We start from the raw sequence: 27,553 nt of genomic DNA, 5'->3' as shown, positions 1-27,553 counted from the left end.
GTAAAATGCTAATAAAATAATTAAAATTGCTAATATTCATCAAAATGGACTTATCTGAAACAATGGGCACCACCACTTCTACTAAATGGCAGCAGCCTATGACATAAGAGCAAGTTCAATTGGTTTTGCTGCTTTAGAACAAATTGAGAGGTGATGAGACTTTTTGGTTAAGAGATTGAATATTATACTGGAGATTTAAAGAAGAATTTTTCTGAAATCAATCCCATTAAGAGATTACACCAGACTCATGACTGCATGCATGTATGTGAAGTAATAAAAATTCTTCAGAGATTACTTGAAATGATTTACTAATAATTGACACCAGTGGCTCATGAGAGAGAGAGAGATTAAAAATTGGAAGGAAAACTCAAATGGATATTCCTTTGTTACTGATATCTGGTGATTGAAAATTCCTCTTAATTTGACATTTTGCTCTAAATCCCTTACATGACATTGCAGTTGATCTTTCATATGCTGAAAGAAATCCCATTTAGAAGGAATACACCAATATCAAAAAATACTTTGCATGGGGTATTGGCTATTCATGTGCAACATCAGTGAATTGCTGATAGACCTATGCTGGTTTGAGTTCATCAAATGTTTATATCTCATCAAATTCTTAATAAGAACTGTCTAGCTGAGCAAAAATACTTTAAATACTTTTTGGTTTTATGGTTTCATTAAGTATTATCATTTTATGAGAAAAAAGTTCATTGCTTGATTTGCAGTGAGTCGTGCATTCTAGAAATTATTATTACTGTACACCAGCAAAGATTGGTAGAGTCTCTGCTACTAATGGCTCACGCAAGTTAAGCAAGTCTGAGCAGGGTTAATAGTTGGAAGGAAACCAATCATTTGATGCTGTTGGCACTCTGCTGAGGACTGGCCATTCTCACAGGGTTAACTTCAGCCTGTAAACTGACGTATGTCAGACCTCTGTACCCTCGAGGGCATGTGGGGATATGACGTTATTACTGTACAGACACCTCCATGGAGTCTGAAGACTTGTTATGTGAGACCCAAACCCTTTGCACAATATCTGTCATACCTATAGTTGAATATATTAAGACAAAGCACTCACAAGTGACATCGATTCCATTCATTCACCACTCCCTAAGTGAAAAAGGCCAATTCTCATACTCTTGCTGACCACACTCTTATCCAGTTTCCACTGATCTTATCCTGCCCCCTCTACCAATTGCTTATATATTTCCTCTGTATTAATCCTATAATATAATATTGTAAAGAGAAATATGTTTGGCTTATTTTGGCAAGTTTTTTCTCCTGGAAACTCTGGTTTTTCATCTTATAACCTCAATAAAATTGACTGTAGAAACCATGCTATTTTCAGACAGTAAACATATTGTTAGGATTAGGGATCATGAGATGGCAGCATTTGCCAGCTGCTTCTCTTCACCGGATGCCATGTAGAATCTCAGTTCTACATGGTGATAGTTTTGTGCCAGCTATCTCTGATTGGCTACTGGTGGAGATTGAACTGTTCTATCAGTCTCCAAAAGTTAGATGTGGCTAAAACAGCCTCGCCTACTCCAAATAAGAGAATAAAATGGCATTGGCTGGCAACACTACTCTTGAGACCAAACATGGAACTTTTTTTCCAAGTCACTTTAGGCCTCCAATAAGCAGGACAGTGGTCTCAAACTGGGCAATGAAATTTATCTCCCACCTAAAATTCAACTTCCACCTAAAGATCCCACATACTCTCATGAATCCTATAATATAATATCTTTTAAGTAACATATGTTTCTATCATACCCGTCTTCTTTTTTTTTTTTTAGTCTGTTGATGAAATTGGATGTATCAAGGCTTTATAAAGAGGATTAAGTCCCTTATATCCACTTGGTTATTCTATAAATTCAAGATGCCAAAATATATTCGTGGTTTAATCCTTTATCCAAGTGTAAGAAAACAAAGTTTGCACACTAGCCACTATATACATCAGCCTCTATCTATATATGAGTTGCCCAGTCATTAAGTTACTTCATGCACAAACTTTGTTTGCTTACACTTAAAGGATTAAACCAGAATATAATTCGTTGGCATCTTTAATTTATTTTTACTTATATCCACTTGTTAGTATGTTCTTCAATAACCAAGTAATCCTGTTGGCTACCTGGGTGTCTTAGCAGTATGCCCTCTAAACTTCAGCTCTCTCTCTATATATATATATATATATTATTACCACCAAATCCCTGGCTTAATTTCCTGGAGTACAGTTCCTTCAATGCAGTGCACAGCTTGCAATCTTTGTATCCCAAAATGTCTAACTTTACACTTTTCCACATTAAATTGACATCATTATGTTCTGCAAATAGTGGCAGCATCCTGCAAGCTCTCTACATCACCATAATTATTACCTTATCAAACTTTGCCTAATCAGCAAACAACTGAATATCTCCCCGAGTTCCAGACTAGTAGGCCAGTTCTCCTTGAATTCTGATGACTCGAATTTTGAAAACTCGAAGGGGGGTCTGGTGCCCAAACCCTCGAGTTCCAGACTGGTAGGCTGGTTCTCCTTGAATTCTGATGACTCAAAATTTGAAAACTCGAAAGGGGGTTTATCCCCATGGCGCCCAACACCCCCGAGTTCCGGACTGGAAGGCCGGTTCTCCTTGAATTCTGATGACTCGAATTTTGAAGACTCGACACTGAGGGTAGCCCCTGAATTTCAAAACGTTTCAAATAACTTGACAAAAAACGTTTCATAAAAAGGCTTATTTTATATCTATAGGGTAGATATATCATTTATGTACAATTTAAACAGCAGTGGTCCAAGTACAGTGTTGCTGGATACTACTAGTCACCTGGATTCTGCTTCTCCATATGCTGCTTTTTGGTATCCCTCCATCAGCTATTCTAGTATCCATATATATATAGGGCTTCCTGGATCCAGAAGTCGCCAGAGAGAGAGAGAGAGAGAGAGGGCTTCCTGTTTCCAGACGTCAGAGAGGAGCTTCCCGGTTCCAGTCTTAAGAGAAGATGTTAAGTTGCCAAAAATAGATGTTCCAATCGCCGCAGAAAAGCTTCCAGGCCAGAGAGGAATCCCAGTTGGCAGCAATTTGAGTTAGTGGAGGCAATCGTCCAGGCATTTTTGGCAAGCCTAAGCAGAGGAGAAAAGGCAAAACAAATTACCCTTAGCACCTTCGCCCAGAAGTTTTCTTTTCACTTTGGGAGAATAACTTTTTGCTGGAGCTGTATATGAGTACCACAGGGCACAGTTCACAGTCCACTATTTTCCTGATGAGATATTTCTGAAGCCAGATTTCCTGAAGGAAGCTCAAGATCTGAGATGAGAGAATTGCCTTAGAACGTTTTGTGCAAGACCTTTGACAATGTGCGATACAGAGCTCTTTTGTAATTTATATACCTTTGTACAATTCCTCTTATAATGTGTTTTAGTTGGACAATTAAGATTTAGATTAACAGTAACAAGAAGTGTCATTAAGAGAATCTATTGGCATATTTGAAGTCGATATACAGTTTGTAAAAGTAACTTAATAGAGAGTTAGCTAACCTCTTTGCAAGTATACTAGGAGTTTAATAAGTGGAAATTGTAAACAGAGTAAATAAGTTTTTGAGTTAAAGAACGTTTTTGCGATCATTTTGAAATGCGTTCCAGAGACAACAGAGGTTTTTTTGTGTGCTGCTGCTGCTATTTGTATTAATTAGTTGGGTAAGAGCAGTTTCTATATCACATAAATAGAGCATTTGAATTTAAAGTTTATTATTATTTATAAATTAAATTGATTTTTTAGTTCATTTTTGTGCATTTTTGTGTCAAGATTCTAGTCATTTTAGGGTAAAATATTGATTAAAAAAGTGGATGTTAGCGAGCATTGGAAGTTATCGTTACTAATTATTGCCTCTGCGTTTTAACTAAAGCTGGAATTATTATGCTTATTACTGCAACTTAAAAAAATCAAAGCTGGAGTTGAATAAATCTTGTAATAAATGAATGTTGTAATTCCATAAATATGATGATTTTTGCTATAATTTTTATTATCGTAAATTCAAAATGTTTATTTTTAGTGAGAATATCTGAACTTTACAGTTCATGAAGTTCCAATTTTTATCTTGATTAGATAAAATCAAGATAAAAATTATGATGCTTGTCAAACAAAATCAACGCTGCAATTGAAATCTTTCACAGAAAGATTTTAATTACATGAAATATTTAAAAGTGTAAATAATATATACATTTAGAATTACATTAAAAGATTTTAAACTATTTAGAAAATTTAATATTAAATATAAAATATAAAAGTTGCACAATTATTTATAATCCATCGATATAAGTTAGTCATTTATTTATATAAAATGACTTACAAGGTTGCCAGTTTAATGTTACCAAGATTTTTTAAATATTAATATTTATTGTATACATGTGAAACTCGTTTATATTCTTGGGAAGAGACGCAATAAATAAATTGTGCACCAAAAAGGGTCAAATATCGTAGAACAGTAAAGGAAATTCCAAAAAAAACTTATCAAATTATAATTAAACTGATAGTTTAGTTACCGTTATTTGGCTAGTACTTGTAAAGCAGTATACTGTATACAAGTGTATATACCTAATTATATGGTTAAAGTAGTTGTTGCAGTCGGTAAGAATATATTATTCAATTAATTATTATTCTTATTTTACTGATACTCGTTTATTTTAACAAAACCAAGATACTGCTGTTTCTATTTTTGTATTTTTTTAAGCTTTTAACGTAATTGTTTATTTTATTTATATGTTTATTTTGGATTTAATAAATATTTATTCCGCTTTTAATAGATTAATGATGCCAAGAAAATTTGAATCCGGAGCTAGTAAAAGAAAACGACTTAGAGAAAATGAAAAACAGCTAAATAGTCAAAAGAGGGCAATTTTGTCTTGCGTTCTGAAAATGATGCATTTCGTAGAACTGAAGTTGTACTTCACAGTTCTCGGAATGAAAACGAAACGTTCGTTTCATTATCAGGAGCAGATGAAAGTGAAAATGAAGAACATCAAAATGATGTGGAAGACATAGAAGGAGAGAAAGAAGTAAATGAAACAAATCAGGAGGATTTTGAAAAAAATTTTCAATCGGAGTCTGTACTTACCAGCAAGCAAGCTATCTCTTATCCTACCGATATAGCAGTGTGGTCACTTACTATTAACGAACAGTTTATCGAGCATATTTTAATAAATATGCCCCAGAATGTTGGTAAAATCGAAAATTTAAAAAAAAAGAATACACAGAACGCAATAGAATATATGTCAGAAATGTAAATATATCACATTTTTACTGTAAAAAGGCAAATAGAACAAAGGAGAAATGAGAGTGGCTAATTTTTTCAGACACCAGCAAAGAAATTTACTGCTTTGTTTGTAAATTGTTTTCTAAGTCAAATAATAGCTTAATGAAGAGTTTTAATGACTGGGGAAATATAACACGAACCTTATGTGACCACGAGCAGTCTACTAAGCATATACGAGCGATGTGCACATATCACAAAAGAAAATCAAGTTCTGTAAATAGTCGAATTGATCAAACAAATACAATCGGAAGAAAATTATTGGAGATAGGTTTTAAAAATAATAATAGCTACCATTAAGTTACTGAGTAAACTAGGGCTAGCATTTTGAGGAAATACAAATGATATTTATTCTGATTCTTGCGGAAATTATTTATCGTGTTTACATTATTTAAGTGAATTTGATGATTTTTTAAAACATCACATGAAAATGTATGCCAACTGTGGTTCCGGCAGATCAAATTATCTTTCTTACCATACTTGTGATGAATTCATAGCATTAATAGCTAAAAAAACAAGAGAAATATTAATATCATAAATTAAGGAAGCTGCTTATTTTGCAATAATACTCGATTCAACGCCAGACATTGCCTATAATGACCAACTAGCTATGAAATTTAGGTATGTTGCCCCAAATTCTGACATTAGAGAAACATTTATCGGGTTCATCAGAATTACACCACATAATTCCTTATATTTAGAAGAGGTAGTATTTAAAAAAATTAGAAAAATTATCTTCGGATATAAAAATGTGCAGAGGGCAAAGCTATGATAACGCTGCCAATATGAAAGGTTTACAAGCTATGCTGAAAAACGTAGTCCCTCTGCACATTATATACCATGCTCTAGTCATTCCTTAAATTTAATTGGCAGCTATGCCGCGGAATCTTGTCCGGAAGCATTGCAATATTTCTGTTTTATTCAAAATGTGTATAATTACTTTTCATCTTCAACAAGAAGATGGGGTATACTCCTTAAACATTTAGAAAAAAAACTTTAACAGTTAAAACACTAAGTGAAACGAGGTGGTCCGGAAGAGCTGACGATATATTGCTTTTGAAACGTGGATATAAACAAATTAAAGACGCGTTACTTGAACTATCCATTTCTCATCATGAACCCTATTTCTAAATTAGAGAGTTCATCATTGGCTGAATATTTTGACAAACCAGAAATTTAACAGCTATGTGGGACAAACTTTTACAACGAATAAATGCTACTAGTAAATCTCCACAAGATCCCGATATGGATTTGTTTTTAGCTAATAATTTGTTACACTCTTTAGTTGGTTTTATTTTAGATATAAGAAATAGTTTTGCTGCTGCTGTAAATGAAGAAGCGAATTTATTAAGCGATGAGACAAAATTTAAAGATGAAAAGGAAAGAGTTAAAAAACGAAAAACAATGAGTGACGAAGTTTCACAATCTAACAATGAGATTATATTACATGGAAAAGAAATTTTCGCTGTGAACACTTTTAATGTCATTTGCGATAAGCTAATTTTGAAAATTAATGAAAGAACAAAAAGCTATTTCGACATATTAGATATGTTTGACATTTTTTTGAAGGAAGATATAGACCAAGACAAGTACAAGACTAGTATTGATAAAATTTTACAAACTTATGGGACTGATATTGATCCAGAAAAATTTACTGATGAAGTTAAGCAATTTTTTATAATAATAAAGCAAGAAAATTCTTCAATTAAAAATATGTACAAATTTATAAACGATGGGTTAAGGTCTGCTTTTCCGAACGTAGAAACAATTTTAAAAATATTTTTGACGATGCCTATTTCAAATGCAAGTGCTGAACGCTCATTTTCAGTGTTGAAACGAATAAAAAATTATTTAAGAAGCAACTTGCACCAAAATAAAACAAGAGTGACCTGTCGTTATTATGCATTGAATCAGATGTAATGGACTCGATCAATTATGATCGAGTCCATTACATGACATTATAGATATATTTGCTAAAACCAAAGCCAGAAAAAAAAATGTTAGTTATTAATTATTTTTGATCAATTATGATCGAGTCCATTACATGACATTATTCCTCCTCAGGGGCTCACTTTAGTGAGTATGGGTGTGGCAAACCCGAGGTACCTGATGCTGGACTATGCCTTACTTCATGTAATATTCTTCTTATTGTGCTATCTTCTATCGAAGGTCAGCGACCATCCTGGCGAACAAACCGCGCTCTTGTGCTAATCTCAGCAGTTGTGCACTGCTCTTTCCTGTCCACGTCTTTATGTTGTCAAACCATGATATTCTTTTTCTTCCTCTAGTTCCTTTGCCATCAATTCTTCCTACCAAAATAGTTTGTAGAAGTTGGTATTTGCTGTTTCTCATGATGTGTCCAAGATATGATGTTTTTCGTTTCTTGATTATTTGTACAAGATGTTTAGCTTTGCCAATGGATTTTAAGACATCTTCATTGTTATTTTTTCTGTCCATGATATCTTTAGCATTCTTCTGTATAGCCACATCTCAAAGGCTTCGATTTTCTTGATGGTTGTCGCCTTCAATGTCCATGTTTCAACTCCATAGAGCAGAATAGACCACACGTAGCATTTCAGCATTCGGCATCTGACTTCCATGTTTAGGTCTTTATTGCAGAATAGTGTTCTCATTTTCATGAAGGACTGCCGTGCAACTTCAATCCTTGTCTTTATATCTATTTCTGGATCCCACCGTTCATTAAGCCAGCAACCAAGATATTTATATCTTGACACTTGATCAATATCTTTCCCATTGAGTGTCAGTTTCATTGATGAGGCTGGATGTTTGCTGATGATCATGTATTTTGTTTTGTTGATGTTTATATTTATTCCCATTCTTTGGCTTTCTATGTATACTCTGTCAATGAGTTTTTGTAGATCCATAATATTATCTGCAATTAGCACGGTGTCATTTACATATCGTAGGTTGTTAACAATCTTTTCATTTATTGTGATTCCCTCTGGACATTCTTCCAATGCTTTTTTAAAGATTACCTCTGCATATATGTTGAACAGGAGTGGTGAGAGCACACATCCTTGTCTCACTCCTCTTTTGATGTTAATATCACTGGTGGTAATGTTGTCTAATTGAACGGTAGCTGACTGATTCCAATACAGATTTGTTATTAGTCTTATGTCTTGTTCGTCTAGCCTTATTTGTTGAAGGATTTCTATTAAGTTGGTGTGTCTGACTTTGTCGAATGCTTTTTCAAAATCTATGAAACACATAAAGACAGATTTCTGTTTTTCTATGCATTTTTGTATCAATATTTGGGTACAGAAAAGGGCCTCTCTAGTACCAAAACCATTCCGAAAGCCGAATTGTGTTTCACTTAGAGTTTCTTCACTTTTTCTATAAATGCGATTCTGAATTACTTTCCAAAATATTTTTAATGTTTGGCTCATTAGACTAATAAGTCGGAAGTCACCACAGGAATTGGCTTTGAGTTTCTTTGGGACAGTGATAAATGTAGATTTGAGCCAATCTGATGGAAATTCATCACTTTCATATATTTTATTAAATAGTTTTTCAAGAAGTTTGATGTTATCTGGTTCGATTAATTTTAAAAATTCTGTTTGCACACCATCTGGTCCACTGGCTTTTCCTGTTTTACTTGTTTGTATAGCATTCTCTATTTCGCATTTCATGATTGCTGGTCCTTGAATGTTATCTTTTATATTTATAGGCTTCTTACTAGTATCATTGAAAAGTTCTGTTACATATTTTATCCAAATCTGTGCTTTATTCTTTTCTTCTAGAACTATTTTTCCATTTTCGTCTCTTAGAGACACTATTTGCTTTTTCCTCAGTTTTCCGGAAATTTCGTTGATTTTCTTATACAGATTGAAATTATCATGTTGTTTCTGAAGCAGTTCAATTTCAGTACATAAATTTTTCATCCAATTTTCCTTGGCTTCTTTTATTTTTTTCTTGATGATGTTATGTGTTTCTGTATACCTGGCTAGGTCTTTGTTTTTATACATTCTTCTTGTATCAATAAGAGTAAGAATCTCATCTGTCATCCATTCCTGTTGTTTTATATTATTCACATAACCTACTTCTTCAATACTTGTTGTTACGATGGCATTCTTTAAGCTATTCCAAAGAGATTCCACACTTTTATTTTCTTCTATGTTAATCTGTTGTAATCGCAGGTTAAGCTGTGTCTTGGCACTTTTATTTATGTTTGGGTCTTTCAGTTTTTCTACATCAATTTTCTTTTTCTTCTTTTGTGATTTTTTAGCTGATTTTAATCTAAGACGTACTTCTGCAACTCTTGGATTGTGGTCTGATGAGATATCTGCTCCAGGATAAGTCTTTGCACTCTTTATACTACTGTGGAATCTTTTATTTATCAGTATATAATCAATTTGATTTCTGACAATATTATGTTGGTTATCTTGAGGCGATTTCCAAGTGTACAGTCTTCTGGGTGGAAGTTTAAACCAAGTATTTGCTATTGTTAGATCTTCTTCCTGACAGAATTGGACTAGGCGATCTCCTCTGTCATTTCTGGTGCCTAAGCCATGTTCGCCAACAATTTCTCCATCACCCCTCTTCCCACTTTTGCATTGAAGTCACCCATCACTATGTTTATATCATGTTTCTTTGTTAGGTTTTTAATCTCTTTTAGGTGTTCATAAAACTCTTCAACATCTTCTTCACTTTTGTCAGCTGTGGGTGCATAAGCTTGGATGATATTTATGTAAACGGGGTTTCCCTTAAGTTGTAACAGCATTATCCTTTCAGAAAATGGAATCCAATTTATTACTGATTTATTGATTTCTTAATCTACTATTACAGCTACACCATGTCGATGTTTGTTCTCATCATTCCCAGAGTAATACATTGTCATATTATCTTGTTGACACTTTACAGATCCTGGCCATCTTGTCTCGCAAATTCCCAAAATCCGGATGCCCAGCCTCTTCATTTCTCTTGTGGCATTTCTTAATTTGCCAGCTTCATACAGAGTTCTGACATTCCAAGTTGCAATTTTAAAAGTGGACACCATTTTGAGCCCGGAGATTCTTCGCACCCCTGTCCCATTTAAGGGACGCCAGGAACTTGGGGCCAATTGTAAGGGTTTGCTCGCCATGGTGGTTGTTCTGGAGATAAGGTAGAGCAGTAGTTTCTCCATTTGCTTTCTGCTCCGCAGTATTACAGACGTACACAATATAATCATATTGCCATCTGCAAATCTCTGATCACAAGCTTTTCCGTCATCATTTGACTTCAACCTTGTGTCAGTACTGACAATGCTGCTTCCCAATGTCAGGGGCGGTAACCCCAGCAGGTACTTATTTAATGGCGGCACTACTCGCCATGTCACCGAGTTGTCATTGGGCTTTGTGAGGTTTTAAGTGAAAAAGAGTTGCCACTTCTGCTCCCCCACGCCCTGATAGCTCAGTCGCTGTTGGTCCACGGCTGCTTATTCGCCAAATTGCTCTGCTTATATCGCAGCTAGCCTCCATATCTGAAGGCTGTTCCCCGATCCGCCACCTGGGGACGCACCCGGTAGTAGTCAGCTCTGCCCCGGGTGTAATATACATCTGTTATATTATCTGTAGACTGGTCCCTCCTCTTCCTCCCTTGATTTTTTCTTTCTTCTCTTCTTGCTCCTTCCCCCGAATGCTATTAGAGTATTCGAGGGGAATCTTTCCTATTTTTCTATGTCATTTCGTCTTGTGCTAACAGGACATTATCAAACACTGTAACATGATCAGGCCATCAAAAATTGTTCATACCGCATCGTCGGTTGCGCGGGTTACCAAGGGACGCGTTCGGGTTTTAGGCAGAGGGACCCGTTCGAAAAATATGTTACAGTCTCCCTTAGACACCACTCCTCAGCACTCTGCTAGAGGAAACTTCATCAATGGGCCTGCTACCCGTTTGGGGAGGTGTTTAGGGGAAGCGCAAAGAAATGGTTCTGCAAAAGGACGGAAATGGCAACGACAACGGCACCAGACTATGGCTTTAGGCAACTGGAACATCTCTCTGACAGGGAAGGAGTTGGAACTGGTTGAGGAAGCCAAGCGCTACCGGCTAGACTTAGTCGGGCTTTCTTCAACCAAGAAAAGAGGCTCTGGAACTGTCGACCTGGATAAGGGGTGGAAGCTCTACTAATCTGGTGTGAGCCCGACAATGTCTGCTCAGGCGGGTGTGGGGATACTCACAAGCCCCAGCTGTCAGACTGTGTTGCTGAGTGGATCCCATTGGGGGGACGGGTATGTGTGTTAAGGCTTCAGATGAAAAACCATGATTTGGCTGTGGTGCAAGCCTATGCACCTAACCTGGAGTCAGAATACTTTGCCTTCCTAGAAGAAGTGGATGCTGCTTTTGATAGGGTGGCAGACATGGAATCAGTCCTGCTAATGGGCAACTTCAATGCACATGTTGGAACAGATGACCACGGTATGCTGAGGCACGAAAAGCTGCTGCTAAGGCAGTAAAGACAGCAAAGCAGAAGGCTTGGGAATCCTTTGGACAAAGATTAGATTCATCCTATGCAAATGCGAACAAAGTATTCTGGCAGACCATCCGCCGCCTTCGAGGGAGGAAATCGTGCACAGCAAGGGCATTTAAGGCCTCTGATGGTGAACTTTTAACAACCGAGAAGAATATTCTTCACAGATGGAGGGAATACTTTGAGAGCCTCCTTAACCCGGGTGGCCCAGCAGTTGTGGACATCCAAGAAGTGCAGATTGGGGCAATGACTAGTCTCACAGTAGAAGAGGTCCATTTAGCAATAAAATCGCTAAAATCGGGCAAGGCTACTGGTGATGATGAAATTCAGCCCGAAATGCTAAAAGCCTTAAATCGAGACAGTGTTCTCTAGCTGACTCGAGTGTGTCAGGCTGCTTGGATATCTGGGGGAGCACCAAAGCAGTGGCAGACAGGCATAATAATACCAGTCTTTAAGATGGGAGACCAGAAGGATTGCAGTAACTATCGTGGCATCTCTCTGCTCAGCCTGCCTGGGAAAGTGTATTCTAAGTGCTTGGAAAGACGGTGCAGGAGCATAGTTGAGTCAAAGTTCCAGGAAGAACAATGTGGCTTTCGTCCTGGTAGAAGCACAACTGACCAAATCTTCACTTTAAGGCAAGTCTTTGAGAAATCTTGGGAATGTGCCAAGAATGTCTACACATGTTTTGTGGACTTGGAGAAGGCATATGACCGGGTTCCTCGAGAAAAGCTTTGGCAAGTAGTACAAGAGTATGGAGTGGATGGTCAACTATTAGCTGACATCAAGTCCCTGTATGAATGCCCAGAGTTTTGTGTCAGGGTAAACAGCACAAAGTCTGAACCTTTCACAGTCTCTGTTGGCCTCCGCCAAGGGTGTGTTCTGTCACCCCTCCTTTTCATAATATTTATGGACTGGATTGATAGGCACAGCCGAGGCAGTGAGTGTGTCAGAATTGGAAAATGGAGCATTGGACATCTGATTTTTGCAGATGACCTAGTTCTGCTTAGCTCTTCCACAGATGACCTCCAGCGGACCCTGGATAGGTTTGTAGCTCTTTGTGCAGATTCCGGAATGAAGATCAGTGTGGCCAAAACTGAAACATTTGTGGTCTCAAGACAACCATCCCAGTGCACTCTAAATGTAAGTGGAGTCCCAATGAGACAGGTGGAGAAGTTTAAATACCTTGGGTCCATATTCACGAATGATGGAAAATGGGACGTATAAATGCGGCCCTGAGTTTGGTTTCATTTTGGACAGAGGGTGTATATCACCAGTTTCACATCTACCTCCATATACTTCTTTTTACATAACAAAGTTCCATGTGGTATTCTGTTAAATGTGTTTGGAAAATCCGAAGTTTCATCATGTACTGAAGTATCAGAGCAGTAATCGATAATACTTCTTGCTTATCTGACGATCAAATCCCTTTCCTGATTCCTTAATTTCATCTTGGTACTTTGACATCTCTGATTTTTCGGACACTATAGTATTAGAATAACTCAAGCGGTAAGGGTTTTTGTTTTATATACATACACTTTCCGTTTGCTATTATTCGACTATACAACTGGTAAAAAGTTAACAAATGCATCTTCCAGTCCATCTGGTCAACATGGAGGATTAGACCAAAAACCTCCATAAATATGGAGAGAAGAAAGAAAGGCAGGCTATAAAGACTACAGGTATTTTGTCTTTCCCTTGCATAGAAATGTTTAGTGCATTCAAATTCTGTGTGATATTACTTAGGATAGCTAGTGAGCTAAGGTAAACGATATCACGACGTCATTGAGAATTTTAGTTCAGTTATTAGTGCCTTCCTAACGAAGATCCTGTGCTGGAATAAAGACTGTGTAGCGCAGTGGAAATGGTAGTTGCACCCGTATCGCTGACCTCCGAAGAATGAGTTCTCGCTCGGTTCGAATATAATCGCCGTCTAGAGATACTTTTATTAACCTTATCTTGCAGGAAACTTAAGAAAAATTAGATTAAGAAAATTAAGAAAAAATCGATCGTAGACCCTATTTCTGCAAATAAATATATTGTTCTAGAGTTAGTCAATGGGATAGCGGAACTTGCTAGCCATAGCTTCGCTTGATGTCCATTGCAATTAGTGATAGTTTTCGGACAGTTATCTCTGATTAACAACCACGGCTTTTTTATCTAAATATAAGTTTACCTGATATAAGTTTAATATAAGTTCTCATCTCATAACACAAGAAAATCAAAACATACCAGTCCTTTGAAGCTCTCGTTCTTTTAGTTTTGACAAATGGATATTGTATATATCAAATGGAAATAAAACATTAAAGCAAAGGTGAAAAAAATTTAAAAAATACCTTAATTTTCACAATAGCTTCCAATTTGGGCTCATCACACTTGTGTTGCCATCTTCACGAGTTCGTTCCTTAATCTTAGTGTCTATTGCTAGATGCCTGCCTTTCATGAACCAGGAATTGACGTATGGTGAGGGTTGAAAAAAACACAGAGGAGGCCCAACCAATTTGATGAACATCAGTGTACTCATGATCTTTATTTGTGGAGAAACTCTTATCGGTGTGATAATCAAGTTCATCTGAGAAAAGCCACGCTCACATTCAGCAGTAGAAATGGGGATGCTGTTGATAGTGTTTATTAACTGCAATAGTGCAGCAGGAATTTTCTTCTCTGTCAAGAATTCACGAGAACCTCTAACAACCTGTCGTTCTGGAATTCTTAGCCACTTACACAAACCCTTCACATCAGTCTCACCCAAAGTATCATTCCTTTCAGCACGGTCTGATCAACATTCTGGATACAACACTTTTCTCCATTCTGGAATTTGCATCTCTTCTGCAGATAGAAGGCGATTTTCCATTCGTTGTTTCAAGCAGTCATAAAATTTTGTAAGATGAAGAGAACGATTCACATTTGTTGATCGAATGGTTCAAAGTCACTCCTTTAAAATTCAGGTTTTCAGCTGCTTGTACAGCTTCACGATAAAGAGGACCCACTATTGACTTTCCTGTCTTCAAATAGCTGAATCTGCCTTGATATACTGCTCTGAGCTTTGTAGAGTGTAATATCCCTTGCTTGCAGTTCAACACTAAGCTCTCACAAATTTTGACAGCTCTGACATGTTTTGCTGCTGTAAAATGAGCCACAAGTGCTTTATAATCTTTCCACACCGCGGAAACACTTCTGAAAGTAGAAGCCACCCAACGTGTACTTAAAACCCTTCCACTTTTGAAGATATCCTTGTCAAGATCTTCAGCTACTTCGTCTCTGACATTTTAGAGTGACTGGTGATAGAGACAGTAAAGTTTGTCAAGAAATTACTTAAAGTGGTTGATTTGTTCTGGGAAGTCTTTTTTTTACAACATCACCAACAGAGAGCTTGAGTCTATGGTTGGTACAATGCCAAACCAAAATGTGAGAATAACGTTCCTTAATGAAAACCACTACTCCTTTTTACATACGCAACATCACAGCTGCTCCATCACAGGCAATGGCAACAAGATGTTTCTTCAAATAATCATCATGAAACGCCAATTCATTAAGGGTATTCATGAAGCTATGAAAATACCTTGTGCGGATATACATTTTCTAACTCTACAATGTCAATAAAAATATTTGTGTGTTGCTCCATATCAGGTAGCATTGTGTACATATACTATTAATAATGACAACCGGTCATCATTAATAATATGTCAATCAAAAGGGAAATCTCACAGTTTGACTCTGTTAATTTTTTAAAAAGGATTTTTCTCATTTCAGTTCCAATATGATTTGTTATATTGATACAAGCATTTGTAGAATGTAGAATTCGCTTATGTCACTGCCATTCAATCCTTGGAGGTCATTTTCTGATTCAAAATCGTTAAAAGCCTGGGTTTTCTTTGCAACTTTATATGCAGTTCTGAAGATTATACAAGTGACTTCTTTCTCATGTTCAAATGCTTTTGAATAAGCTACCTCCAGTTTTCGTTCTTTTCTAGAATCTATAATTTTAGCGGCAGCAATGTGAGCTGAACTGTTCTTATGATTGTGAATTTTTTTACGTAATGAAGTCATTTGTTCTTTTTTTATTCCTACCATAATGAAAAATGTGAATATTTGCCCATGGCTTTGAAATATACATACCTTGCTTCCTTTATACTACCAGACTTGCGACTTCCTTACATATTTTACAGCCAATGTTTTTATTCTCCACCAACAGCCATTCATTTTTGTTGCAAAAATCAGCTTTTTGGTCTAGAGTCCAACAGGCAGGGTAGATCTTCTTGTGCATCTTTAGTCGTCGTAGTCGTGTAGCAACCATAACAGCACGTGTTTTATCCCTCCAGTTTTTGTATCACTGTCCATCGGGTCTGTTTTTGTACCATCGCTATTACTACACATACTGTTCTCGAGCTTTAATTTTTTAGTTGCGGGAGCGAAAGAGAAAAATTGTGTTATTTTATTATTCATCGCATAAAACTGGTGAAACTTCCATGAAACATGTTAACTTCACTCACCCACGGTGTAAAAGTGCGAGTCTACTTGTATGCTTTTTCACATAGAAATTCCACAAGATGGCAGCACTAGGTTGGATGAACCAAAGATGATCTTTGATTTACGTTGTCAACGACCATAACTGAGAATTTAAAATGGAGGCAGTCCTAGTTTTGAAATACTTATAAAATATGTGTTTAGGGACTATTGAAATCCTAAACGTTTACTGGAACGCGTTCCGGCTGAAAAAAAAAAAAAAGCCTGTTAACAACTGGTGGAGTTTAAAGACCCCCCCCCACCTCCCTCAGTCTCCAAATGTTACATAAGACTAAAACAGCCTTGTCTTTTTCTTATGGGAGAATAAAAGGCGTGAGTTGATTTAATATTTTTATTTGAAATAGTTATGAGTAGTTCAGTATCACATTTAATTTCTTCTAAAAACGAAGTTTTTATCGAAGTTATAAAGTACGGTAAGTATTATTTAGATTTTCTACGTTTATTTGCTTCTGCTAGTTTAGCAATCGCTTAAAATATACAGTGGAAATTTTAAGAAAGTATGATACTAGATTTTAAAAATACTAAAAAAAACGCCGTCTTTCTTGATTAAAGTTATATTCTTATGGCAGCACTTGTTTGCTGGTCTCTTCATCGGTGGCTGCAAATAATTAGTGATAGCCTTGGGCTAGCTATCTCTGACTGGCTATAGGTGGAGAATGAACTGCCCACTGAGTCTCCAAATTCTAGATAGGGTTTAAAGGTATTGCCTACTCCGTATAAGGGAATAAAAGGCGTTAGCTTATTATTTATTTATTTGTTTTTAGTGTCAGGCTATGTACGTTGATCAGAGAAGATGGAATGGGGTATACCATCAGCGCCGTAAGGAGGTCGTGGCGAAAGAGGCGCCCGCCACGGGCGCAACTAGGTTTGGGCACAAAACGTAAAAAATCTAAAAAATAAAAATAAATAAATAGATATAAAATTCCGCTATTGTATATTGTATTTTTAAATTTCGGCAATACGCCGCTTTAGACACACAAATTCTGCAACACACTGCAACTTTTTTTGATGAGGTTAATAGTAAGTATTTAATATATTGCATTTACTAAAATTTAACTTGTTGCTTTTAAATTTTTCAAAATATTTGGCCTTTTTTGGTGAAGGGGGCACAAATTAGACACTTGCCACAGGCGCTTCATACCCTCGTTACTGTACTGTTTACCATATTGGAGGAACTTTTACCACATTGAAGAAAGCAAGCCATCTGGTCATCTTGGTGAGCACGGAATAGAAGTTCAGGGGACACATCGCGAAAGTTGTACGGGTCACACAAAAAAATTGCTGCTGTAATGTGAAGAACGCTGACACGTGCGGATAAGAAAGTGACAGTTCCACTACATAAAGCGCTAATCGGACTACGTTTGGTTTTTTTTGGACAAATATGGTCACCTGGCCATATTAGTGATAAGGAGACACTGAAGAGGTTAAAACTGAGCATGAAGATATTTTCAGGCGCAAACTTTGTTTGCTCATACTTGGATAAAGGATTAAACTAAATTTATTATAGTCTAACCAAGTGAAAAACAAATTTTCAACATCTTTCTGTAAATCCAGAGTAATTTAATAAAAAGGTGGCACACCTTTTGGCAACTCTTATAGGTAAAGATGACCTCGCTATTGGAGATACCTGGTATCTCCACTTCTGGGCCTGGCTCCCACTGAAGAGACCTCAATAAAGGTCGAAACTAGTCAGGGTTGTGGCCCTTCCATTAATGCGTAACATTATACATATCTGCAAGGAGATGTGTTTTGCATTATGGGAGATACTGAGATAGGAGTGCTGTTAGCTTGGTCCACATTTGCTACGAGTTTCCTGGTGTTGTACTACCTTATCCGAGGCCTGAAGATATTTTCAGGGGCAAACTTTGTTTGCTCACACTTGGATAAAGGATTAAACTAAATTTTTTATAAGGCAAGTGATCTGAAGTCATTAGCCTCTATATACAAGAAACTCGGACGTGAATATATTTCACGCGTAAAACTTTGTTTTGCTTACTTGGGAAAAAGATTAAAACCATGTATAAAATTTCTTGGTATCTTTAACACACACACACACACACACACACACACATATATATATATATATATATATATATATAAACATGATTTCTGACCAAAATAAAATGGGAACTTTTACTTCTCCAAAGAGATAGAATTTAATCAGAGGGGGCGCCTTGTAGTTTTGGTGGTTTCTGCAAAATCGTGTTTTCGTAATATATTATGTAGTTGTATTTGTTTTGTAGAACTTTTGATTTGTGATGATTTGAGTTGTTAAGTTCACATAGCAGTGATATGCTAGTTTGAGAAGAAAGAGCAGTGACAAATGTTGATTAAAAAAGTTTCCCCGCCAAAGGTGGTTGGCAGGTACGTTAATTGGAGCAGTTGATTTATTATGAGTCCTTTGATTCCACACTGTCCACTAACATTACATATCATACATCGCATTAAACTTATTCAATGTAAGAGTGCTCACAACCACCTCCGGCAGTCGCTTTCACTCATTCACCAAGCTAAGAACCTAGTATGCACACCCTTACTAACTACACTCTTAGACAAGTATGACTTGTGATCCTTGTATTCCTCCTACTCCCTTTGTATTGAAAAAATTCCTTTGTGCTAATCTGAAACAATCCCTTTATTAACTTATGAGTTTCTATCATATCCCCTCTCCTCTGCCTGCCCGCTAAACTCTGCAGCCCACACACTTTCAATCTATCCTAATAGGAAACATTCCACAGACCTGTTACAAGCTTGGTCACTCATCTTGGAATCCTCTCCACTACCTCCTGATCCCCCATGAAATGTAGATAACCAGATCTATGCACAGTATTAAACATGTGGCTGAATGGTAGCCATATAAAGAGGGAAAATAGCCTTCTTATCTTTCTTGGTATCTTAGATTAAAGATACCAAGAAATTATATTCTTAGTTTCATCTTTTATCCAAGTGTAAGCCAACAAAGTTGGTGCACTGAGTAATTTCACTACTGGGCTACACGTATATAGCGGCTAATGACGTCATATCAATTCACATCAATCGATGGCAATAGTTGATAACTTACCGGATGATTTAAATGAATTGGCAGTGTGAGCAAAGGACAGTGGATGTCTTTTCATTGTTGTAAAGTGTAAGGTAATGCACTTCAGGGATGAAAAGATTAAATACTTCGTACCATCAATATGATACGAAGTATTTAATCTTTTCATCCCTGAAGTGCATTACCTTACACTTTACAACATTGAAAAGATATCCATTGTCCTTTGCTCACACTGCCAATTCATTTAAATCATCCAGTAAGATATATCACCTTTATCAACTATTGCCATCGATTGATGTGAATTGATATGACGTCATTAGCCGCTATATACGTGTAGCCCAGTTGTGAAATTACTCAGTGCACCAACTTTGTTGGCTTACACTTGGATAAAGGATGAAACTAAGAATATAATTTCTTGGTATCTTTAATCTATAGTATAACCAAGTGAAAAAACTTTCAATGGTTAGTAACTATGTTTCAGTGGGCTGCTCTATTCAGTCCTTCCCTACTTTTGTGTGTGTATATATGAGGTGGTATCAAAAAAGAAACCAGACTGTGCTGGGTACTCATCGACAGATCGAGTTAGTCTCACACTGCCAGGTGTCAGTGGCATAGACACTGTTGAGTCAGCCTGCCATGCAGCATTCAACTATGTGTGCACCGGAACTCATGTAGTGCTATGACCTCATTAGGACTATTGCTCATAGATCTTTTCTTCTGCTTTCTGAGTTGATATAGAAGAGAGAGAGAGAGAGAGAGTGTTAAAGATGATACTGAGACTATAATGTAGATTATGAGGGATGATGATAGAGAACTAAGAATTTTGAAATGGTGGTCATACAAAATACCAGGAAATGGAATTTTTCATTTAATGGAGGGTTGGGAGAGGATGAGAGCATCCATGTAACTTGAGAATGAATGAGGTCAAGAAAAGGGTGGGAGCCACAATGTTCTCTCATAGAGCAGTGCATGATTGAAGTGGCTTGCTTTTTTGCAGGTGGTGAGTGCAGACAGTGTGAATGAATCCAAGAGAAGATGTGGCAGGTGGATGATATGTGGCTTCCCTCAATGAGACCGTGATTCCCCTGAAGTATTTTATAATAATAATAACAATAATAAATTGAGTGGTGGGCAATGAAATCCATCTCCAACCTAATGACAATCACAAACATCCATACCTATGTTGAAAGTTTTTCACTTGGTTATACTATAAATTAAAGATGCCAAGAAGTTATGTTCGTAGTTTCATGAAGTGACTTCATGCACAAACTTTGTTTGCTTACACATGGATAAATGATGAAACGAAGAATATAACTTCTTGGCATCCTTAATTTATAGTATAGCCAAGTGAAAAAACTTTCAACATTTATCTCTGATCCAGAGTATTTTAGTAATAATGTGGGACACCTTCTGGCTTATAGTATATGGAAATATGACTTTTGCATTCAGCCTTGGTATCACTTATGGGTTTGGTTCCCACTGATGTGACCTCAATAAAGGTCAAAGCTGGCCTGGGCAGTGGCTCTTCCCATTACAAATAGCATTAAACATATATATAAGGTTATGTGCATTGTATTATGGGATACTAAGGCAATTGATTTGAAGCTATTACGAGGTTTTCTTTTTGAATGCAGCACAGTAATTCCTGTAATGGCAGGAAGCCAGGTTAAAACAGTAAAAATCGCAAGATTTCCAATGGAATATACAGAGAAAACAGTAGTGAAATTCTTATACAAACATTCTCGAAATGGGGCATAATTAGTAACATATGAAAGGGTTTATCAGGTGAAGATCCAAACTAGTTCTCTTGTGAGGTCAACTTCACAATGGATGTGAAGATGCCCGTACCAAATTTTGTCAACATCGCTACAACCCTAGTTATGATAAATTATCCTTTAGTACAGAGGCAGTGGCTGCATTGTGGGTTCATACAATCACCTGGGCAGCAACTGCCCAAATCTAAATGTTTCAAGTGCATGGAGATTGGACATATCGCTGATCAGTATATCAAACCTTGTCAGAAATGCGAAGGTTCTGAACACCACGTTAACACCTGTCCTTTCAGAACTTTTGCTGAAAGAGTGGGATCACTGGTAGAGCCAATTAGAACACCATATATATCAGAGAGGCATAAGAAGAGTTCCCAGATCTTCCAATTTAGTCTAATAAAGATGCAGCTTTTAAGCAAACTAAACTTGGTAAAATCACAAAAAGAGCACGACCAAATTAGCTTCAAAATTCCAGAACTGCAGGAGCCACTTTCCCACTCAATCATATATAGATGAAACAACATCAGGTGAAAAAGACGTGAAACTGAAAAGCAAGTTCTACAAGGAGAAACTGGAGAAGAAGCAGAAAAGGAAGTAAGACAACTGAAAGTACTTAATATGCAGACAAGATCATCAAAAAAGGAAAGATGAATTAATAAAAACATTAAGGATAAACAAAATAAAAAATAAAAAAAAGAACTACATCTAAAAGAAGTAAAAAAATGTAAAGATGGAGAAGGTTGTGGATCATCAAAGGAAAACTCTTCAGGCTCAGAAGAGTTTATGGACTATGAAAAACCATCTCATGTTAATAAAGTGAAAGCGACAGATACAATTAAAATATAATGAAGTTTGCTGATTCAAAGTTTTCTCAGTGTGATTATCATCTTCATGAAAAGAAAATGACTAGCTTCCAAATCGAGAACGATAGGCATGAAATTGAAATAATTAAAAGCAACTTTACAAAACTGGAAAACAGTTTACAAGAAGCAGGCTACATAATTGCTCCTTCACAGATTGAAGATCTCATCAGGTTCATCCAAAATCTAGAAGTTAAAGACTTATCAGTGACACTTCACCAACACTTCCTTTTGCCTCATTAAATGTAAGGATTCCACAGACAAATTAAACAAGAAACTATATGGGAGCTTATGCTATGCCATAATATCAGGTTTTTGTTTCTCCAAGAAACATACTTCTACAGATATAAAGATATAAAAACTTTAAGAGATGGATATCCCCTTCTTTCTTACTGGAGCTGTGGAAGATTTAACAAGACTGGAGTTTGAGTTCTTATTCTTGCCCCCCCCCTTCCTCCCTCCTTGGGTCAGTCTGTAATATCCAAAGGGATGCAGAAGGGAGAGATCTTCACAATTAACTGGAAATACTGTGAATGTGTAATAAGGTTTATCAATGTTTATGCTCCATCCAATGGAACAGTTAGATGAAAATTCTTCCAGGAATTGGAGCCATATTTATATGGTGCCCACTACATTGCAGCAGCTGGAGACTGGAATTGCATTGAAAACCCCACATTAGACAAAATACGAGGACACCCCCAGGAGCGGAAAAGTGGGATATGCACAAATAAAAACATGTCTCGACAATGCTCAACTAGTAAAACACATGGAAGATTCGCAATCCTTATCTCAAGCCTTACACATACGTGAATCAAGGTATTGGTACCCTTGATCGAATTTATATCTCTTCTTCCCTTATAAATAGGATAATTAAGATAAAACATCTTGACATCAACATCTCAGATCATAATCCAGTTTTACTTAAATTCCACTGCGTGGAATAAGTAGAGATCTGGACCATGGAGACTTCCACCAAATTTTCTGTTGATCTTTTCAACCATATTCCAGACCCTCTGTTCAAATTGGAATAATTTTACCTGGAACTGGGATATGTGGTTAAAAATCCAAACTAGCCATAAAACAATATGATTGAATGGGGGAAGGAACAGGCTTTCCTTAAAAGAAAAAAGTTGAAAGACTGTATAGAGAAAAAGTTGGACTGTAAAGACTGTATTGAAAGCTGTATAAAGAAAGAAGCTGGTTCATTGCAAACCAATGCAATGGTATAGAATGCAGCAACATTAGAAACATTAAAATAGAGATAGGAGTGGAAAGACAGAAGCAAGTAGAAGAAAGAAATTTTAAAATAAGAATATACAGCAGCACTTAGCAGATTGCCCTTCAGCTGCATTCTTCAATAGACAAGCCACTAAATTCCGAGAAGAAAGGACTATCACTCAAACCTGCATTGATGGTGAAGACATCCATGGCTCCTTTCAAAAACACTATAAAAATCTGATAAAGACAATAGTACTGTGGGAAATCATAACTCTTGGAACATTAATGGCTTTCCTGTTCATATCCAAGATGGGCTTGACAGACCCATTACAGCATCTGAAGTTACCACAGTCTATAGAGAATGCCAGACAAGAAAATCCCCAGGACCTGGTGGTCTAGTAACAGAACTTTACTGCGAGGCCTGGTATTTTATTCTTCCCATTACAGTTATATTGTTTAATTCTTTTCTTTTGTCAGGACACATGTCAAGTGAATTTGTAGCAAGCCATACCATCCTCATTCCAAAACCTAATAGAGATCATGCCTTAATCAACAGCTGGAGGCCTATTTGTCTATCTAATATTGACTACAAGATATTTTTCTGCATTATCAATAACAGGCTCAAAGTTGGAATGAGATACATGATTAAAAGCACACAGGTATATGGAGTTCCAGGCCAAGCAGTAGAATTTAATCTGTTTCTGCTATGTGATCTACTCCGCTTCGTTAATAGGTCAAAGCAGTTGATGGCAGTACTATCAGTAAACTTACTCAAGCATTTGATGATGTCTGTCATCCCTTTCTGTTCCACATCCTCCAGTAAACTGGTGTGAGTAAAAAGCTGCTATCCATTATCAGAGGAGCCTGTGCCATTTCAACTACCTGCCTCCTAGTGAATCGGCTCTTGTCAGACCTAGTCAAAATTCAAAAAGGAGTCAAGCAAAGTTGTCCTCTTTGTCCATTGCTCTTTGCATTGGTTCTTGAACCTTTCTTACAGGAAGTCGACAATACACATGCTCTGTGAGAAATAAAAGTTCCTTCAGCTATGAAGGAAAATAAGATGTTAGCATATGTTGATGATATAGTTGGGCACTTTGAAGGATAATGATTCCATATACATCTTTATTTGTATTTTGAAAAAATTCAGCATGATCAGTGGATTAACTACCTGTGTGCTTTTAATCATGTATCTCATTCCAACTTTGAGCCTGTTATTGATAATGCAGAAAAATATCTTGTAGTCAATATTAGATATACTGATGCAGATAAGACAAAATTAAAAATTTTTGGAAAGCGGGATCTTGGAGGCATTCCTTTTGAACTAACCCCTAAGAGAGAACCCATCATTACACTTGGAATTCCCTTCTCCACTTAACCAATATTGCCTGTTCAAGAACTTATATACAAAAACATCGAAACCTTGGAAGACTGGAAAATAGGGCCACTTTCCTTTTCTTCTAAAGCCATAGTACTCAAAACCATAATCTCCCTTCTCAGTTGTACATAATAAATATTACAGACATCACAGAAGCTGAAGAAAAGCAATTGTATAGTAAGCCTGTGCAATTTTTTTGATGCAGCCAATGCCAAGAACTTAAAATGGAATTTCTTCAACTATCAAAAAAGCATGGAGGATTTGAGCTTCCCGTCTTAACATTCTGCTATTTAAGCAATACAGCTTCAAAAATCAATAAAACATTGCAGACCAATCATACATGTGCAGACCTTCTTCTGTACTACCAGGGTTTTCATTTTCTCCTGTTTGGAATATATCATTATAAAGATCCAAAAGCTGAGATTGTTCCTGAATACTACAGCCAAATCAGCCCTTCAGAACACACGCAATTTACAGACAAAAAGTACTTGTTGTGGTGGCCGGTAGATGGCGTTGATGGAGATGATTCGTAGTAGAGGTTCGGTTTAGTGGTTGAGACAGCTGTTGGTGTCCTCCCACGATGAGTCTTCGGACTCCTTGGAGGTGTCAGGAATAATAATAATAATAATAACATTCTGTGCTTGACTCAAAGACTGCTACACCACTCTGGCATTAACATTTTTTCCATTAAAAAAAAGTAAAATTTAGTATAAAGAAATCTTTTTTGCCAAGAACTTCTGCAGTTAGGTACTGATGACAACACTTTGTTTCATAACTTATTGAAGTTTCAAGGATATCCTAACACGAGGGATCTTGCTTCGAGAATTGCATATAGTTATCTTCCAGTCAATACCATCAAATGGAGGTATTTTAATCAGAAATCCAATCTGTGACATCTGTTACCGATTGTAAACAGTATAGCCGTAAAAATAATAGTAGAATATGCACTCTACAACTGCCTGTTGCCCTGCATATGTGGAACAGATTATGTAATGTGTTGGGCATTCCATTACAACAGAACAGGTTTCAATTGGTCTTTTGGTTGTTCATTTACATGAGATTGGTGAAAAAGGAAAACTGATAACCTTTGGCTATATGATGATATAAAAAAGCTGAGGCGTTTTCTCTGTCTCCTACTAGCTGTCTGTCTTTTCTTTCTCCTGATACTATCAGGCTCTCTTGCAACTCTATACTAACTACTCTCGACCTATGATGAGCACCCCTTTACTTTTTAACCTTAATAAAGGTTGAAACTGGTCTGGGTAGTGGCCCTTCCCATAATGCATAGCACTATTCATGTCTGTAAGGATATGTGCATTGCATTATGAAATATTATTATTATTATTATTATTATTATTACGGGCGACTCCAGGGAGTCCTTAGACTCATCGAGGGAGGCCCTTAACATCATGTCCACATAACTATACGACATTCTCACAATATCTATCATACCTTGCCTTGAACTCACTCACCGTCATAGCACCCACAACAGACTGGCAGCTTATTCCACTCATTCACCACTCTAAAAGTAAAGAACCCAGCTCTAACACCCTTGCTAACCACACTCTTGCCCAGCTTCCATAGGTGTCCTCTAGTTCTCCCACCACCAGTCCTGATCTCAAAAATATCCTCTGAATTAATCCTATAAAAACCCATTAGCAATTTGAATGTCTCAATCATATCTCCCCTTTTCCGCCTATCAACTAATTTCTGCAACCCACAAATCTTCAACCTGTTCTCATAAGGCTCATTCCATAGACCTGCTATCATCTTGGTCACTTGCCTCTGGATCCTCTCCACCACCTCCCCATCAAGAAGAAACCTAGGTGACCAAATCTGGGCACAGTAGTCTAGATGAGGTGTATCTGTATTTATCTGTATCTACAGAGGTGTATGGTAATACCCTGTAGTCATCCTGCAGGTGCTTACTCTGGCCATTTTGGAATTAAAGCTGAAGCAATTGGAGGCTGGAGGCTGCCGAGTCCAGTGTATTATATCTATTATGGTAATTACATATGTTCTTCTGGCCAGATTGCCTGTTTTGCTGGATGAAAAACCTGAATTTCTAGGAGGCAAACCTGGATTCCAGAAATACAATTTAAATCTACTGGTAAAAATTTTTTATTTTTTTTTTACTTTCCCATAGTATGAATTGTGGTAATAGGTATATACATATATTTAAACAATTTTCAGAGCTTACACGTGTAGCAAAAAATATAGACTTTATTCAAAAACTCCAGTTGTCACTATTGTTATTGGGGATGAAACCATGGTCCTTTATTATGATCCTTTTTCTAAAAGGGAATCCATGGAGTGGCACGAACCAGGCAATAATCCATGGTCACTTAGTCTACCAAGAAGATCATGGCAACAATCTTTTGGACTTGCTGGGGGAATTCTCTTGATTGACTTCAAGGAAAGGAATACTACCGTGAATGCAGAATATTATGCTTTACTCCTGCACAAACTGTGCTATTTCATAAAGGAGAAGTGATGAGAAATGCTGAGTCATGGTGTTCGCCTGCTTCACGACAATGCACCAGTCCATACGGCTGTTGTTGCAAAAGTTGCAGTGAAGGACTGTCTCTTCCAGGAGATTGAACACCCACCCTACAGCCCAGATCTAGCACCCAGTGACCACTACCTTGTCTCAAAACTGAAGAAAGACTTTCAAGGAAGAAAATTTGCAGATGACTGAGGTGAAAGATGCAGTTTTAGGCCATTTTGCAGACAAATACAGGTTATTTTTTGAAGGACATAGAAATGTTAATTCAAAGATGTGAAAAGTGTGTTGAAGTAAAGCGAGATTATGTTGAAAAGTGACACAGTTGTTTTCTTTCTATCATCTAAAAGTCGACAGGCTGGAAACTTTTTAGAGCCACCCTCATATATGTTTAGGTATGAGACAAACTACCTTATCCTAAAATTATAGGAGCTGGTTTGGGAAGGTTGAAGGCCTTAAGGGTTAGTATGTACCACAGATTAACATTATTA

The 27,553-nt window shown here is 36.9% G+C and overlaps 1 protein-coding gene across 7 annotated transcripts in view; it reads left to right on the top strand.

The window, feature by feature from the left end:
* The first annotated feature begins 18,487 nt into the window (after positions 1-18,487).
* The window catches only part of LOC150092902 (solute carrier family 61 member 1-like), a 50,653-nt gene continuing 41,587 nt past the window's right edge, over positions 18,488-27,553 (top strand). For 4 of the 7 annotated variants that reach the window (XM_090413431.1, XM_090413427.1, XM_090413433.1 and 1 more), the window contains exon 1: positions 18,488-18,664. The gene's annotated coding sequence lies outside the window, so the exon portion shown is untranslated. Of the gene's footprint in view, positions 18,665-21,573; positions 26,670-27,553 lie in introns of those variants that run through there. The other 3 variants (XM_090413432.1, XM_090413428.1, XM_090413430.1) reach the window with 1 other exon arrangement.

This window comes from Typopeltis vanoorti, chromosome 24, assembly GCF_054136105.1.
Source record: "Typopeltis vanoorti isolate ZY-2024b chromosome 24, IOZ_Tvanoo_1.0, whole genome shotgun sequence".
Lineage (NCBI taxonomy): Eukaryota > Metazoa > Arthropoda > Arachnida > Uropygi > Thelyphonidae > Typopeltis > Typopeltis vanoorti.
The sequence above is the reverse complement of the archived record's forward strand: the minus strand, read 5'-3'. Positions and strand labels throughout refer to the sequence as shown.